At 33.0% G+C, this 13,997-nt stretch overlaps 1 non-coding gene across 1 annotated transcript; it reads right to left on the minus strand.

Moving 5' to 3' along the window:
* Positions 1–740: 740 nt before the first annotated feature.
* On the minus strand, positions 741–820 carry LOC112765217 (small nucleolar RNA snoR53Y). The gene has a single exon (XR_003183571.1). It is a non-coding gene; the product is annotated as a small nucleolar RNA snoR53Y (small nucleolar RNA).
* Between the last annotated feature and the right edge of the window lie 13,177 nt (positions 821–13,997).

Below are 13,997 nucleotides of genomic sequence, written 5' to 3' on the forward strand. Positions count from 1 at the left end.
CAAATACAAAATAAATCTCGAGTTCAAATTCCAAAACTAAAAATTGAAGAAAAATACAGAAACAATGCAACTTAAACCCTACGTCTTTTGCTATTCCTCCTTCCTCTAGCCCTCTCAAACTTCCTTCTCTTAGATCATACATAAGGCTTGGTATGGCTGTGAGGAACACCAGGAGCAGGACCAAAGTGTTTCACAACTTTTCTGGAGTTCTTTGGACCTCTAAAAAGGACCTACATTCATACAACAATATATGAACTAAATTAACCATCTAAAAACTGATCACTTAAACATTTCCAAACTTATCCTATCATAATGCATAGCGCCATTATAATTTAGAAACGAATATATACTTGGTTTCATGTGATTCATTCAATTAAATGGTATAAATATTTTTTGAACCAGTCCAGCTCAAATATCCATTGATAAGTTTATATATCATAGTCATAAACATCATTTGAAACTAGTAAGTGGATTATTTATCTAATGTACACATACCATGTTCTATCCAAGAGGTGCTCTAAGTGCAAGTTGATCAAATGTCAAGCATTCACCACCAGTCTTCTCTATTCTAGCACGTGTAGTCTCTGTAAACCTGAGTTTAATTACTGCCGGTCCTCCTCACAAGAAAGCGGTAAAGCTAATTGTATTACACCAAATCAAAATCGTTCAAATTCATACTTTGATAAAGAATAAATAAATCTCTAAAAAAGGTCAAAATTTTCACAATTTATAGTTAAAGGAGTTTCTTCAATATAATGAAAGGAATAATCAAATGTTATTCAGCATTAGCATGGTAAAGAATAGTAGTATCATTGGGAACCTTGCAAATTACAAGCACTAAAGTATTACTAAAAAGCATAAATTATAATGTTATTAATCAAAACATTATTAATCAGAATCTAGTATATATTAGAGCATGTGTTTTGTTTCAGATCCTGATCTGCAATCCAGAAATTAATGACTAGTAATGAGCTAAAATGGACACCATAAATTATGCATAGCAAATATAAGAACTCCCTGGTGCAGTGTAGCAAACATCCACATGATTAAATCATTCCAAAGAAGAAAAAAATTAACTATATGATGAAAATTTATCCAAGCAAGGAACACAAGCAGGGATTTATGGTTTTTAATCATTTTAAATGATTACGAGCTCTATTCTAATCAAACATATAGCAGTGCACATGAAACAGCCTACTTTCCCCAAAAATGCCTAAGAATTAGCAAAGTTTAAGTATAAATAAAAAAAGTCTCTACCTAAAAATGCACAATTGTGAATTTTACAAGCCTTGTGTTGAATTGGAAGTCATAAAAGGCCTTCCCTTTGCATAAAGTGTATAGATCATCTATTCCAGAAAATAAAAAAGAACAATCAACTCATACAATAATCAAAAGATGTAAAGTGCTAAGAATCAACACTTCTAAATTAGTACTCCATGTCTAAATCCAAATACCGCATAACAACTCAGTTAAGAATGAATCTCTAAGATGTCGAGTTCTCGACAATGATATAAAAGTAAGCATACTAATTTCTAGATAATTTATCTGTCTTTCCTCGGCGCAAGTTATGCCTAAAATATGCAATGAATCATATAGTCTTCTCTAATAGGTGCAGTGTCCAACAGCAACAAGCAGCAAGAATACTAACAGGTCATATTGAAAGTATCAAATATATATTATGTTGCACAAGTTAATGACATGCAAGAATGAATAACAAATGATGAATAAACCACCAATAATATTATCTGACGAGAATCTTCTCGAAAGGTAGAAAGTGACAAAGGCTTACTCCAAATAAAGAAACGTTTGTCACATTTTTAAATCTTCTGAAAATATGCTTATCTTTGATCTTGGGTTTTATTTTTTAACGAGAGATTTTTAGTGTTTACTAGAAAATAATAATATAAAGCAACATAGAACATTGACGAAGATGCAAAAGCAGAAAGAAAGCATTTTTAAGAAAGACACTATTGACAAGATTAACCAGAGCCTCAATCACAGTTCAACAATTATGCAATTGTAAATCCATTAAAATTTTACCTTTCCCCTCACTTAAAATGATTTAAAATTTGTGAAAATTCTATAACACATGACACTAGAAGAACAAAGGAAAGAAAAACCCAACATTGGTAAGAATTAAAATCTCAAATTCCAAACACAAAAACTACACGTATCCTTTGGAAGATGAGATCCCTCCACCCTCTCTCCGTGTTCTCCACCACAGTGGCATTTCCATACCTACACACACCACAACAATGTCATTTAACAAATTGGTAAAAAAAAAACTCAAAACAAACCTTCCAATAACCAATTCAATTAAAAAAAAGGCTTAACTTATCTTCTTCAGGAACATCATTATGTGTGAGCTTGACAATAGTAACCCCAGGTTCAGGCTCCTCCTACACAAGCTTCACCTGTAACACTTTCAATCACCATTTTATTTACACGCACACATTCAAATCTCTACATTAACAAAAGAATGAAATGAAATGAACAAGGTCATACCAAAGAATGAACACCATCAGGCCAGCTTCCAAACCTCCATTTCTGAATGATCAACTTAGCTTCCTTCAACTCCACGTTGGTTCCGGTAATAGAACCATCGAAGATGCTGAACTCTCCACCAACCTCCTTGCTGATCTTCGCATTGCTCTGCGTGAAACCCTTCCACCTGTTCTCATCTAACAATATCTCATAGAAATCTCTCGCCCTGCAATAGAACCTCTAAATCATACTAATACTCTTGAATCCCTCTTTCTTCTTCTTCTTGGCCTCCTTCTCCACCGAACCCTCCTTCTCGATCGTAGCTAAAGCTAAAGAAGGCGACACACTCACCGACGCAGCTGCAGCAGCATAATTCTTTAGAGGGTAAGGGTTTTTTGTGGAGTGTTTGGGTGAGGGTTAGGGTTCTTCGAAGTTTTTAGGGTTCTGGGTTCTTTGAAGAGAAAGGGGGTTTTGAATTATGAAGGAGATATGTAGTGTTTTGAATTATGAAGTAAAACAAAGCGTTTTGTTTTTTTATGAGGACCTTCTGGTCACGCTTTTGAAGTGTGCCAAAAGAGTTGTAAGAAACGGCCACCTTTCAAAACACTACTATAACAAAATTCTGTTGCGACACTTTAAAAGCGTGTCTATTTCTCTCTATGTCTATGCTTTGTAAGCGTAGCAAAAAAAGCGTGGCCAAATCTTGAATCAGTTGCCACCTTCATAAAAGCGTAGTTGTAGACTCCTTTTGTCACGCTTTTTAAGAGTAGCAAAAAAACGTGGCCAAATCTATAATCAATCGCCACCCTCGTAAAAGCGTGGCCATTTACCACTTAAAGCATGGCAAGAAAAAAGCATGGCCAAAGGTCTGGGTGTTATTCTGCTTGCGTACTGATTTGTTATTACTTTGGCACCTGCACCAGGTAAGGACAAAGGTCTCATCTTACTTGTTTCGTGGTTGTAGTGTAATTGTGGGGACAAAAATTTTATCTTGTCCGCAATTAGGACAGTGGTCTCATCCCGCTCACGAGTTAATAGAATTAAAATAATTGGTAAAGAATTGGGGATAATAAATCTAATAACTTGTGATTTTGATTAAAGACTATGAATGTATTTGATTACCTGGGTAAGATGCAACAGTTGCGGCTTTGTCCCCATTGCTCTGGATTGATATTTGAGGCACCTGGGTAAGATGCAAGAGTTACGGCTTTGTCCCACTTGCTCTGGGTTAAGCAGTTAAACACATGCCTAGGTAAAACGCAAGGGTGGTGGTTTGTCCCACTTGCTTCGGGTAAAGTTTTGAAATACTTGGATAAGATGAAAGGGTTGAGGTTTGTCCGACCTACTCCGAGTTGAGAATTGAAACACCTGGAGAAGACGCAAGGGTTGATGTTTGTCTGACTTGCTTTGGGTTGAGACTTGAAACATCTGAGTAAGACACAGGGGTTGAGGTTTGTCCTACTTGCTAAAGGTTGAGATTTGAGACACCTAAGTAAGACGAAAGGGTTGTGGCTTGTCCTAGTTTCTTTGAATTGATATTTGTAAACACCTACCTGGGTAAGACACAAAGGTTGAGGTTTGTCCCACTTGCTCTGGGTTAAGTGGGTAAGAGGCAAGGGTTGAGATTTAGTCTCACTTGCTCCGTGTTGTGGTGTTCCATATCTAGGCTAGCTACCGAATGTGTCAGGTTCTGGTAGTTTAACCAACGCGTGAGCTCCTGGCTAGTAGGACAGACATGCATCATTTGCATTTCTGTGTATTCTTTAGGTGTACATCTTGTATTTGGCTTTCCTTGTTGAATAATTGTATCTATATGCTATTTGAGCTATTTGCTTTATCTGTTTCTCTATTTGTGTATTTTTTGTATTATTTTGTATGTGTTTGAACAATTGAGAGATCCCTTATGCTGGCGATGGTGACGCTGAGGGTTGTTCTTCATGCGATGTTAATGATTGAATGATTGGATGGTGGAAATGGATTTAATTGATATTTGAGTTGCCTAGGTAGATGCAAGGATTGTGGTCTTGTCCTACTTGCTCCGGGTTGAGAATTGAGATCACTAGTATGACTGATGACTTATATTGAGTAGAGTTGAGAATCTAAAATTACTAATTTAGCTGAGATTTAGTCTGATCACCCTATTAGGATTAGTGGAATCCTAGACTTGAACCTTGTGTTGATTAGAGTTTGGGATTGTCTAACGGATTCATATTTTTTAGATAGTCTCTATTGGATTTATTACACTACTGGAAACCTTCGGGTTCTCACGCATTGTCGGATTTTGTTAATTTTCAAATATAGGACATGACGCACCTCATTGAATGTACCGAACTCTTTGTGAAAAGTGAAAACTGCTTTGGAAATTTTATTTTGTACTTAGTATATTTACATTCTGATCTCCAATTTTGAACACATACTTGCATATCCATCTTAGAAGTTGATTTATGGAGAAACAGGTTATATTTTGTATACCTCTGGGTTGTACTATACTTTCTAGTGGGCCTTGTCTTCGCAGGTCGAGACTAGTATTTCCTATGTATTTCTTTTGAATCTTATATATATTTCTTCCGTTTCTATATACCTTTGACTTTTCGAGCGCAATGTGATTTCTGTTATGTCATCTTTCTTCATAGGTTCCTAGCTATATTATTATCTTTCAAATATACATATGTACTTTTTCGTTTTAGAGGTTGTAATACATCACCACCTCTAATTTATGACTATAGCATAAGATTTTGTATGGTAGAGTGTTACATTTTGCGATCAATTTTTCTGTCGATTTTAACCGTGTTTCTTATAGTATTCGCAAGCTCAGTATCTTGAGACGAATCACAAGCTTTTTAAAAATCAATTTCAAGCTTAAATCGTCCTAGAATACCACCTTTTACCAATTAATCTAAACCACGTCTAAGACTATTTATATAAATATAAAAAGAGAATATTCATATATTAAAAATTGATTTAGGAGATTCATGTAATATTAGATCTCTTTTATTTTATTTAGGTAAGAAAACCTTTTTTATGTATTTCTTTAATTGGTTTCAATAAAAGGAGTAGTTCTGCTTCTAAATATTAGATCTTGTACATAAAATTTCTTTAAGATAATTGTTGAAAACTGCCCGCTTTGACATAAAAATTAGTAAAACACAATCATTCAACAGCTATATATACTACCAAAAACCGGGATTTAGCCATGAAATATTAACTAGGAATACCAAACTATGGGCCGTGACAATATCAAATGAGAGGGTCTCATATTTGTCACGAAACACTCTCACCGTGGCTAGAATTTGGCAGTTTGCCACAAACAACTCTCACCGTAGCCCCTGAATCAGATTTCTTTCAAAATTTTTATTCTAGGTTTGGTTTCTTTTTTTTTTTGTTCTTTTCAAGTCCATACTTAAAAGTATATACTAACCTAGAAGTTAGAGCCTCTTAATTAGCTCTATCGCTATAAATATACTAAATTTATATCTCTTGCTTTAATTTCGGTGAAGTCATTTTAGGCATATAAGTACAATAAAGAAAAGAAAAAACGAGCGCGGAAAACTACTATACATACAGATAAAGGATCATAATATTAATGTTGATATTGATCTGATCTGAATCATCAATCATACATTGCGTTGGTTGAAAAGAAATCCAAAAGAAGCTAAGTTAATTACAACTGAATTAGTTCAGAGTCGTAATCATATATCGTTTCACTACAATATATACATGCATCATGCATGCATATAAAGATTTCTACAATAGTAATACGGTGATGAATGGTGATCATCCAATCCGTTTAGAAAATATATAAGACAAAACATAACCATGTAATTCATTGCGATCTGGTAGGCGTAATTAAATGCATGAAGTAGTGGTTCTTTTTTGTTTGGTTCGATTTGTGGTAATAGCGTGCCCCTAGAAGAGCCATTATATCCTCGCATGGGTCATTATTAATATTATTGTAGGGCTACCCTATCTATTAGCTAGGCAGTTTCCTTTCAATGATATTGAAATCTTTTACATTTGTAGGCGAATTCTTTTGAGTTAGTTACCTTTTACATTTGTTTTTTTTTTTTTTTAATTGTCGACTCTTTTAATTTCTACTATCTCAATGTTATTGTTATTGTTAGGGATATAATTAATCATGTATCTCATTTTGTCAATTTAAATTTTTTAAAGAAAAGATATTATGATATAAAATCAAAATTTTTATGAATTAAAGTCTAAAATTTGATTCTTTGTAACCAAAAATAAAAAATTTTAGTATAAGAAATAAAAAAGAAAAAAAATTTATGCAAAATTTTAGACAAACTCAAAAAAAAAAATTTTCTGATGTAAAAGGACGTGTCAAATATATATTTCTGATTATGGGTAATGCTAGGTAGACAAAAAAACAGCCAGAACTTGCTTTATTTAGCATTTATTAATTGTCACAACAATACAACAATTAAAAAATACTAAATAAGACAAGTTATGGTTTGTTTTTGACTGATTTTCTTTCACTACCAAATATTTTCGATTATTTATAAGCTGCTTTTATCATCTTAATCTTTTTAAAAAAAATGATATTATAACCGTTTTCTTATTTAATATTTGTGGACAGAAATATCACTATATCATTTTGAATGGGCCAAATTTCTACTCACATCTATAGTTCTATACTTATGCATGCATGATTAATAATATAGATATTGTATCTGTTTGTTATATTATTGTATTGTCTTTGTTTTTTTGGATGCAAAAAACCTTATATCTAATCTGGGCAAGCAAAGTAAAATGTTACACAACTATATATGAAGTCTATTAAGTATTAATTACTCATAACTCACACCGAGGTCAGCTTCATGAAAATGGCATTGGAAAATATCTAAACAAAAAGAAAAAGGAATACCAGTATACCACACCCGAATGATCTATGAGAAAACTTATATATATAGAGTCACTAGCGGTGAATTCTCTAAAAATAACTCAAAGTGCGTGTGTTATACATGTTGTCGAGTTTTATTAAATATCAACGATGTTTTTGTCTTTGCATAATTAAAAAAAATATATATTTTTTTTACAAAACTTTCAATAACATTTATTTTTACATAATTAAAACTTTTTTTAACAATACGTCAATGATAAATTATGTTGCTATTATAATTATGTAAAACATTAAAATAATTAAATACTTTTATATTTCACAGAAAAATAATTCATATGTAAAAAATTTAGCATCATGTATGAACCCCGACCCATGCATATACATCAATTCATTGTTCCGCACCATTTTTATGTATTTGTTTAATAAATATAAGAAAAAGTTTGATGGGAGGATAAAAGTTTGACGGAAATTTCTATAGATAAATTTAATGTATACAATTATATATAAAATTAGCATCAAATATTTTTTGTTCTTTTTTAATCATTAATTAAACATAGGTCTAATTATTTTATTAATTTTTATAATTTTACTAAATATTTAATTAGGTCTAATTTAAAATAATTAATTTTTTATATTAGATAAAAAATATAATTAAATCTTTATTAAATTTTATTTTTCAAGAAAAAATCAATAATCTTAGAATATTTGCTTTTAAAATATTTTATAGTTCATCTTTCGTCAAACATAACAAATAATTAAAAAATAATAATTTTATTTTTAACAAAAAATAATTAAAAAGGATCTAAGAAAAGTTTTAATTTAGTATAAAAATTAAATTACAAAATTTTAAACAATAAAGACCTAATTCAAATTTTTGATGAAAGTATAACAACAACCAACAAAGTAATTAAGTCTTAAACATAAATAAAATTAGCATTGTGTTTGTGTTTGTAATTTGGGAAATTTAAAATTTTGAGATGAAATGAAATTTAAAAAATTGGAGTTTCCTTATTGTAAAGGAGACTTCGGTAAAAAAATTTAAAAATTTAGGTGAAGGATCATACGTAATTAAAGAGAATTTTTCGAAAAAAAATGTAAGTAGAAAAAAATTGTAGCAAGAATGTTTTAAAATTGATCTTGGATATATGATAAAGTTGATCTAAATAGAAGATTTGAAATCGTCTTTTAGGTAGTGTTTGAAAGAGAGACTAAGACTGAGAGACAAAAACTTAATTGAGTTTCAGTATTGTATTTGGTGTAATATGTATAAATATAGAGACTAAAATGAATATAATGACCAAATTACCCTTAATTATCACTACAGGAAAAACACGAGTAACATCGGATTTATTGGCGAAAAAACGAAATTAATTTGCCGGTAATAAATTTATCGTCGGATTTTGTGTTGGTTCCAATCTGATGATATAAATCTCGCCGGTAAATATTTACCGTCCAATTTTGTGCGTATACTTGAAGGTCTCCGCCATTGTCGCCTCACAATTCAACAACTTGGACTACACAATTTGAAACCACATGTTAAGTCAAGTAATAATGACATTATATTACTACTAAACGAACTTAATAACTAAATGAAACAAGTTACTTATCAGCCTGACCTTAGTTTTCATGAAAGTTGCTGACCCACCGGTATAATTCAACAATCTGTCCGATGCCCTATTAGCTTTGTTGGTGAGACGGTGATACTTGAATCCCTCATCAGTCTCCCAATGGACATACAGTAACTTCTTAGTATTCGGGCGAAGCCAAATGGTAAGGTGGTCACAGTGCTCACGTACGCCCTCCAACATTTGCGGAAGCTGCCTATCCATCTGATGGTCGAAGATATTCCTGATCATGAGATTGTGAGTCTTGTCCCATATAAATTTCTCCTGTAGAAAGAACAGTTAGCACGAGTTAATCGAAATAATTAAACAAAATAGAAGATATAAACTAACACTAAGGTTTGAATATGTTGAGTTCTCATCGTCCACTTCTGAAATCATTGCTCTCTGATCCTAGTTGAGATCTTCTTGTAGCTCAATCATGGGTGGTTATACATCAGCTTGATGACACTAGTACATTCCTGTGTACTTGCATTGTTATTTAGCGCAAACCTATCAATGGAAAACTTAGGTTTAGTAGTTTACTAAAAGATACTTCAAAGTAATCTATAAACTTCAATTATATTTAGATTTTTCTAGAAATTTTGGTAGAGTTTCATCTATAACTAGAATGTAGCAAAAGTTACATCTATCAATAATTCACTTAAACAATAATATCTATCAAGATTTAAGAATTATCAAACACAATAAGCAGTTTAAACTTACTAAACTAAATTGAACATATCTTAACAATTTAAATCTACTAAAACTAGTAAATTGAGTGTAACTAAATTAAACTAATTAACTAAAATGGCATGCATATAAAGACTTAAAATAGAACTCACGTTGAAGTCCCATCAGACTAAATTGTCATTCGTATGATGGGAGGTGGTGGAGGGACATCTAGCTAGGATCAGTGAGAGGATTCTGGCGGCGCGATGTCTATTGCTAGAGGCGGTGTCATCGAGGTAGTGTACTACTGAGTAGATGGAGGTGGTGGAGGAGTCCAATCTGATGAAACTGACAAACAACTTCCTGCAGGTTGTGGTGGTGGCGTAGTAGTAGGAGCTATGTAGTTAGGGTTAGGGACTATGATGAACGATTGGTTCTGTGCACTCATTGCCTATGACGTCACAGGGATAGTCAGCATAGGTGGGGATGAATGAGAAGGTTCTACCACGACCACGTGGTCGATCCGTGACACCTCTACCTCTCATCATGTTTGTAAAGAGAATATCAATTAACACTTGTCACAAAAATAATATAATAGCAAAGATAAAATTCATAAACACTTTAAATCACATAAATCAGCAAATACAACACAAATCCTGTGTACATTTATATTATTTGAAAAACAATTATGCATAATCTCTCCTAAAGTTGGATATATATCCACCTTTGCAGTTCACACAAATCCAACCAACCTTAATCATGAATTAAAACTTGCAAATAGCCACAACATATCCAAAATAACTTAATCAGCTAACTAATTAGTTTAGTTCCTAACTACTTAGGTGTTTTAATTTGTATATAAGCAAACCAATTACTTAATCAATAACACCTCAAAACATGTTTTAATTAGAATTAGAACCAAAATAACAAATTCAAAATTATAATAACAAATCAGAACCAACATTATAATAACAAATCAGAACAAGTCAAAACCAAAATAACGAACACAAAATTATAATAATAAATTAGTACCAAAATTATAATAACAAATCATAATCAAGTAACGAACACAAAATTATAATACAAATCAATACCAAAATTATAATAACAATTCAGAATAAATCAAAAACAAAATAACAAATACAAAATTATAATAACAAATTAGAACCAAAATTATAATAACAAATTAGAACAAAAACTATAATAACAAATTAGATCTTATTCCTACTTTAGAAAAAGAAAAGTTCAGAAGCATTACCTAAACACTAACGCCGAGAAGAAGAAGAAGGGGGTACCAGCAGCAGCGGTAGAATCCGGCAGCAGCAATAGTGATGAACAGAGCCGACGAACAGCGGTGACGAAGAGGAGGGGGCTTCCGGAGAAGAGGGGGCTGTCAGAGAAATAAGAGGGGTAGAGAGAGAATGGGAGGCGAGGGGATTAGAGAGAGAGAGAGAGGTTCAAATGAGGGGAAGAAGGTTCACGGTTCGAATTTAGGGTAGAATTACCGTCAGATATACCGGAAAATAAATCTGACGATAGCATATTGCGAGTGATCAAAATGCAGCGTTCCATTAAGTGGGTTTACTGTCAAAAAATTTTTCCGACGGTAAATCTGACCCTAAATGTCGCACCTATTTCCATGTTTTTCCTCTAATTATTACTGGCGAATTTACCGTCGGAAACGATAATCTGCTGGTAATATTTTGACACTACAAATTTCACGCCTAAACCACCGGTAAAAGACGCCGCTACTCTACAATGCTAAATCTGACAATACTCAGCTTTTTTATTGTAGTGTATTAAATCAAAATGAATACAGAAAAAGAAAGCCTTAACCCTCTCCTCCTCTCTCTCTCTCTCTCTCTATCTATCTCTCTCTCTCTCTCTCTCTCTCTCTCTCTCTCTCCTCCCATCTCTCCCTTTCCAATTGCCCCCTGTTATTTGCAATTTGCCGGTGTCTTTTCCATTCTCGCGTCAAATTTGCCCCTAACAAGAAAGCCTTTCCACCATTTCACATTGGATCACACAAGGTTCTCTCTCCCTCTTTCTCTCTCTCTCTCTGTGGCTATCTCTCTGTGTCTCACGCTCTTTCTCTTTCTCTTGTTGTGTCTCACTGTTGTCATCATGTTTGATTTTTTGAATCTACTCTTTTGTTATGGAAGGAGGAGGTGGAATAAAAATTGAAAGAATTGCTTCAGGGTAAAAAGTTTTTCTTGTTGGTTTTAGATGATATGTGGATTAAAAATCAACAATTAGAATTCAGATTAAACGAAGACAAATGGGATCAATTGAAATATATTTTGTGTTGTGGATTCAAAGATGCCTCTGTTTTGCTATCGACTCATGATAAAGATGTTACAACAATCATGGGAGGAGGAGGAGGTGGTCTGGCGGTGGCGATGGAGCAGTAGCTTGATCCAGGAATCTTCGATGCTTGAAAAAAAGAGGTGGTATGAGAAGACGATATGTGCCCTAATTTGATTTTTCAAAATAGGTAAATTTGGAATTAACAATTTAGACTGAGGGCATTTTGGGCAAAAACTTTTTTCGTTCTAAAAATTTTAGTCCTCTGTATCTCTACTTTTGGATGTACTGAAGAGATTGAAATTTTAGTTCCAGTCTCAACCCAACAAACATGTTAATGAGCCTTAATCTCCTAGTTGTCAAAGTATCTCAAAACAAATACTACCTTATGGTTGGTCTAAATAAATTCATAAATGCATGTAAGAGAATGATATGATTTCTTAATGGTGAGAAGCCCATCAGATGCCTTTATACTAAGTTTAAGGTTTTTATAAGGTTTGAAATCAATGAAGATATTAAATGTAATTTCATTATGAATGAGTTTATACTTAATTATTGGATATTGGTTCAACATGACAAAGAGAGTCTAAAATTAGCAAATAGTTTTGGAGTAGTGGAATATTCATATAATAAAGAGGTTGATGGTGTTATGACTTAGGAGGATAATATTGTTACGTACAAAGGAATGGTGATAGATGCCTTTCAATAATCTACCCTAGTGGAGGAAGAAGAACCTAATCCCGATATGCATAATAAGTTTTACCGGGTGTTAGAATCTATGCGCATAGACTTATATGAGACAAAAGTATTCAGATGGAGTTGTCAATTATAACAAGAATGTTAGGTATTAAATCTGAAAAAATAACCATTCTCAATACTTGTTTTAGCAAATAGTGACTTTTGTTAGGGAGATCACATCACATTCTAGTGATATTATTCCCAAAAACCATACAAAACTAAGAAAAATATTTCTCAATCGAGGTTAAAAGAAGTTAAGATAGTTTGTTGCATTTGTCATTTATTACAAGGATGATGAGGGTTCGACCGAGTATATATTTTCTAATTCACCTAAGTTTAGCCCTAGCATACCAAGATATTACTTTTTCTTGATACATAAGTTGTAGAAAGTGTATGCATCTATGAATTTAGCTCCTCACATGAGGTGGTACTTCAAAAATATTATTGGGCTTTGTTTTGATAGATCTTTTCCTAATATCCATCTTAGCCTCTAATATTCTTCTTAGCTCGTGATTGTTATCCCACACAACTTTTATTGTGAAATGTGTATGCAAGATTCATACCTCTTCCTAATTAAATTGAGTTATTCCAAGTCCAATTCAGATTATCTAAATTCAAAAATAGAGATATTCTTTCAATGTGTTGTCATTTCAAGAGAGTGAGATCTTCGAGTGAGTCAACACAAAGAAGGAGAACTACGGCAAATTGGTTGATGCACACTTTAAGGATGTCGCAATGACTTTAACTTAATTAATACCATATGTTATTTCAAATTAGATGTTACATATATAAATTGCATACCTAAACTGTTTATGTTAGTTTATGTTAAACATGATTCAAGGCGAGTTTCCCTAAAACTAAGGCGGAGTGTGGACACAAACAATAGGTGGTTGAAAACGAGAAGGGGTGTACGTTAACAAGACCACAGTTTCTCATTTTTTCCGATGACTGATAAACCCATATTTTATGATATATATTGTGCTCAATTTAAGTGATTTATTCAACCCTTCACCTACTTATTCATGTAAATTTCATGGTTTTACTTTTCCTTCCTTATTATGTGATATATGTGAAATACATGTTTCCTATGCTTTAAAAATAATTATTTTAATTACCCTTTATTACCATTCGATGCCGTGATTTGTGTGTTGAGTAGTTGCAGAGCTTCTAAGGCAGGAATGACTTAAAGGATGGAAAGGAAACATACAAAAAGGAAGGAAAGCACAAAATGGAGTTTTCGAAGAAACTGGCAGCGACGCGAACGCATGGACGACACGGCCGCATGCCCAGCGCGAAAAGAGAGCGACGCGAACGCGTGACTGACGCGACCACACGCCTTA

Source organism: Arachis hypogaea, chromosome 2, assembly GCF_003086295.3.
Source record: "Arachis hypogaea cultivar Tifrunner chromosome 2, arahy.Tifrunner.gnm2.J5K5, whole genome shotgun sequence".
NCBI classification, from domain to species: domain Eukaryota; kingdom Viridiplantae; phylum Streptophyta; class Magnoliopsida; order Fabales; family Fabaceae; genus Arachis; species Arachis hypogaea.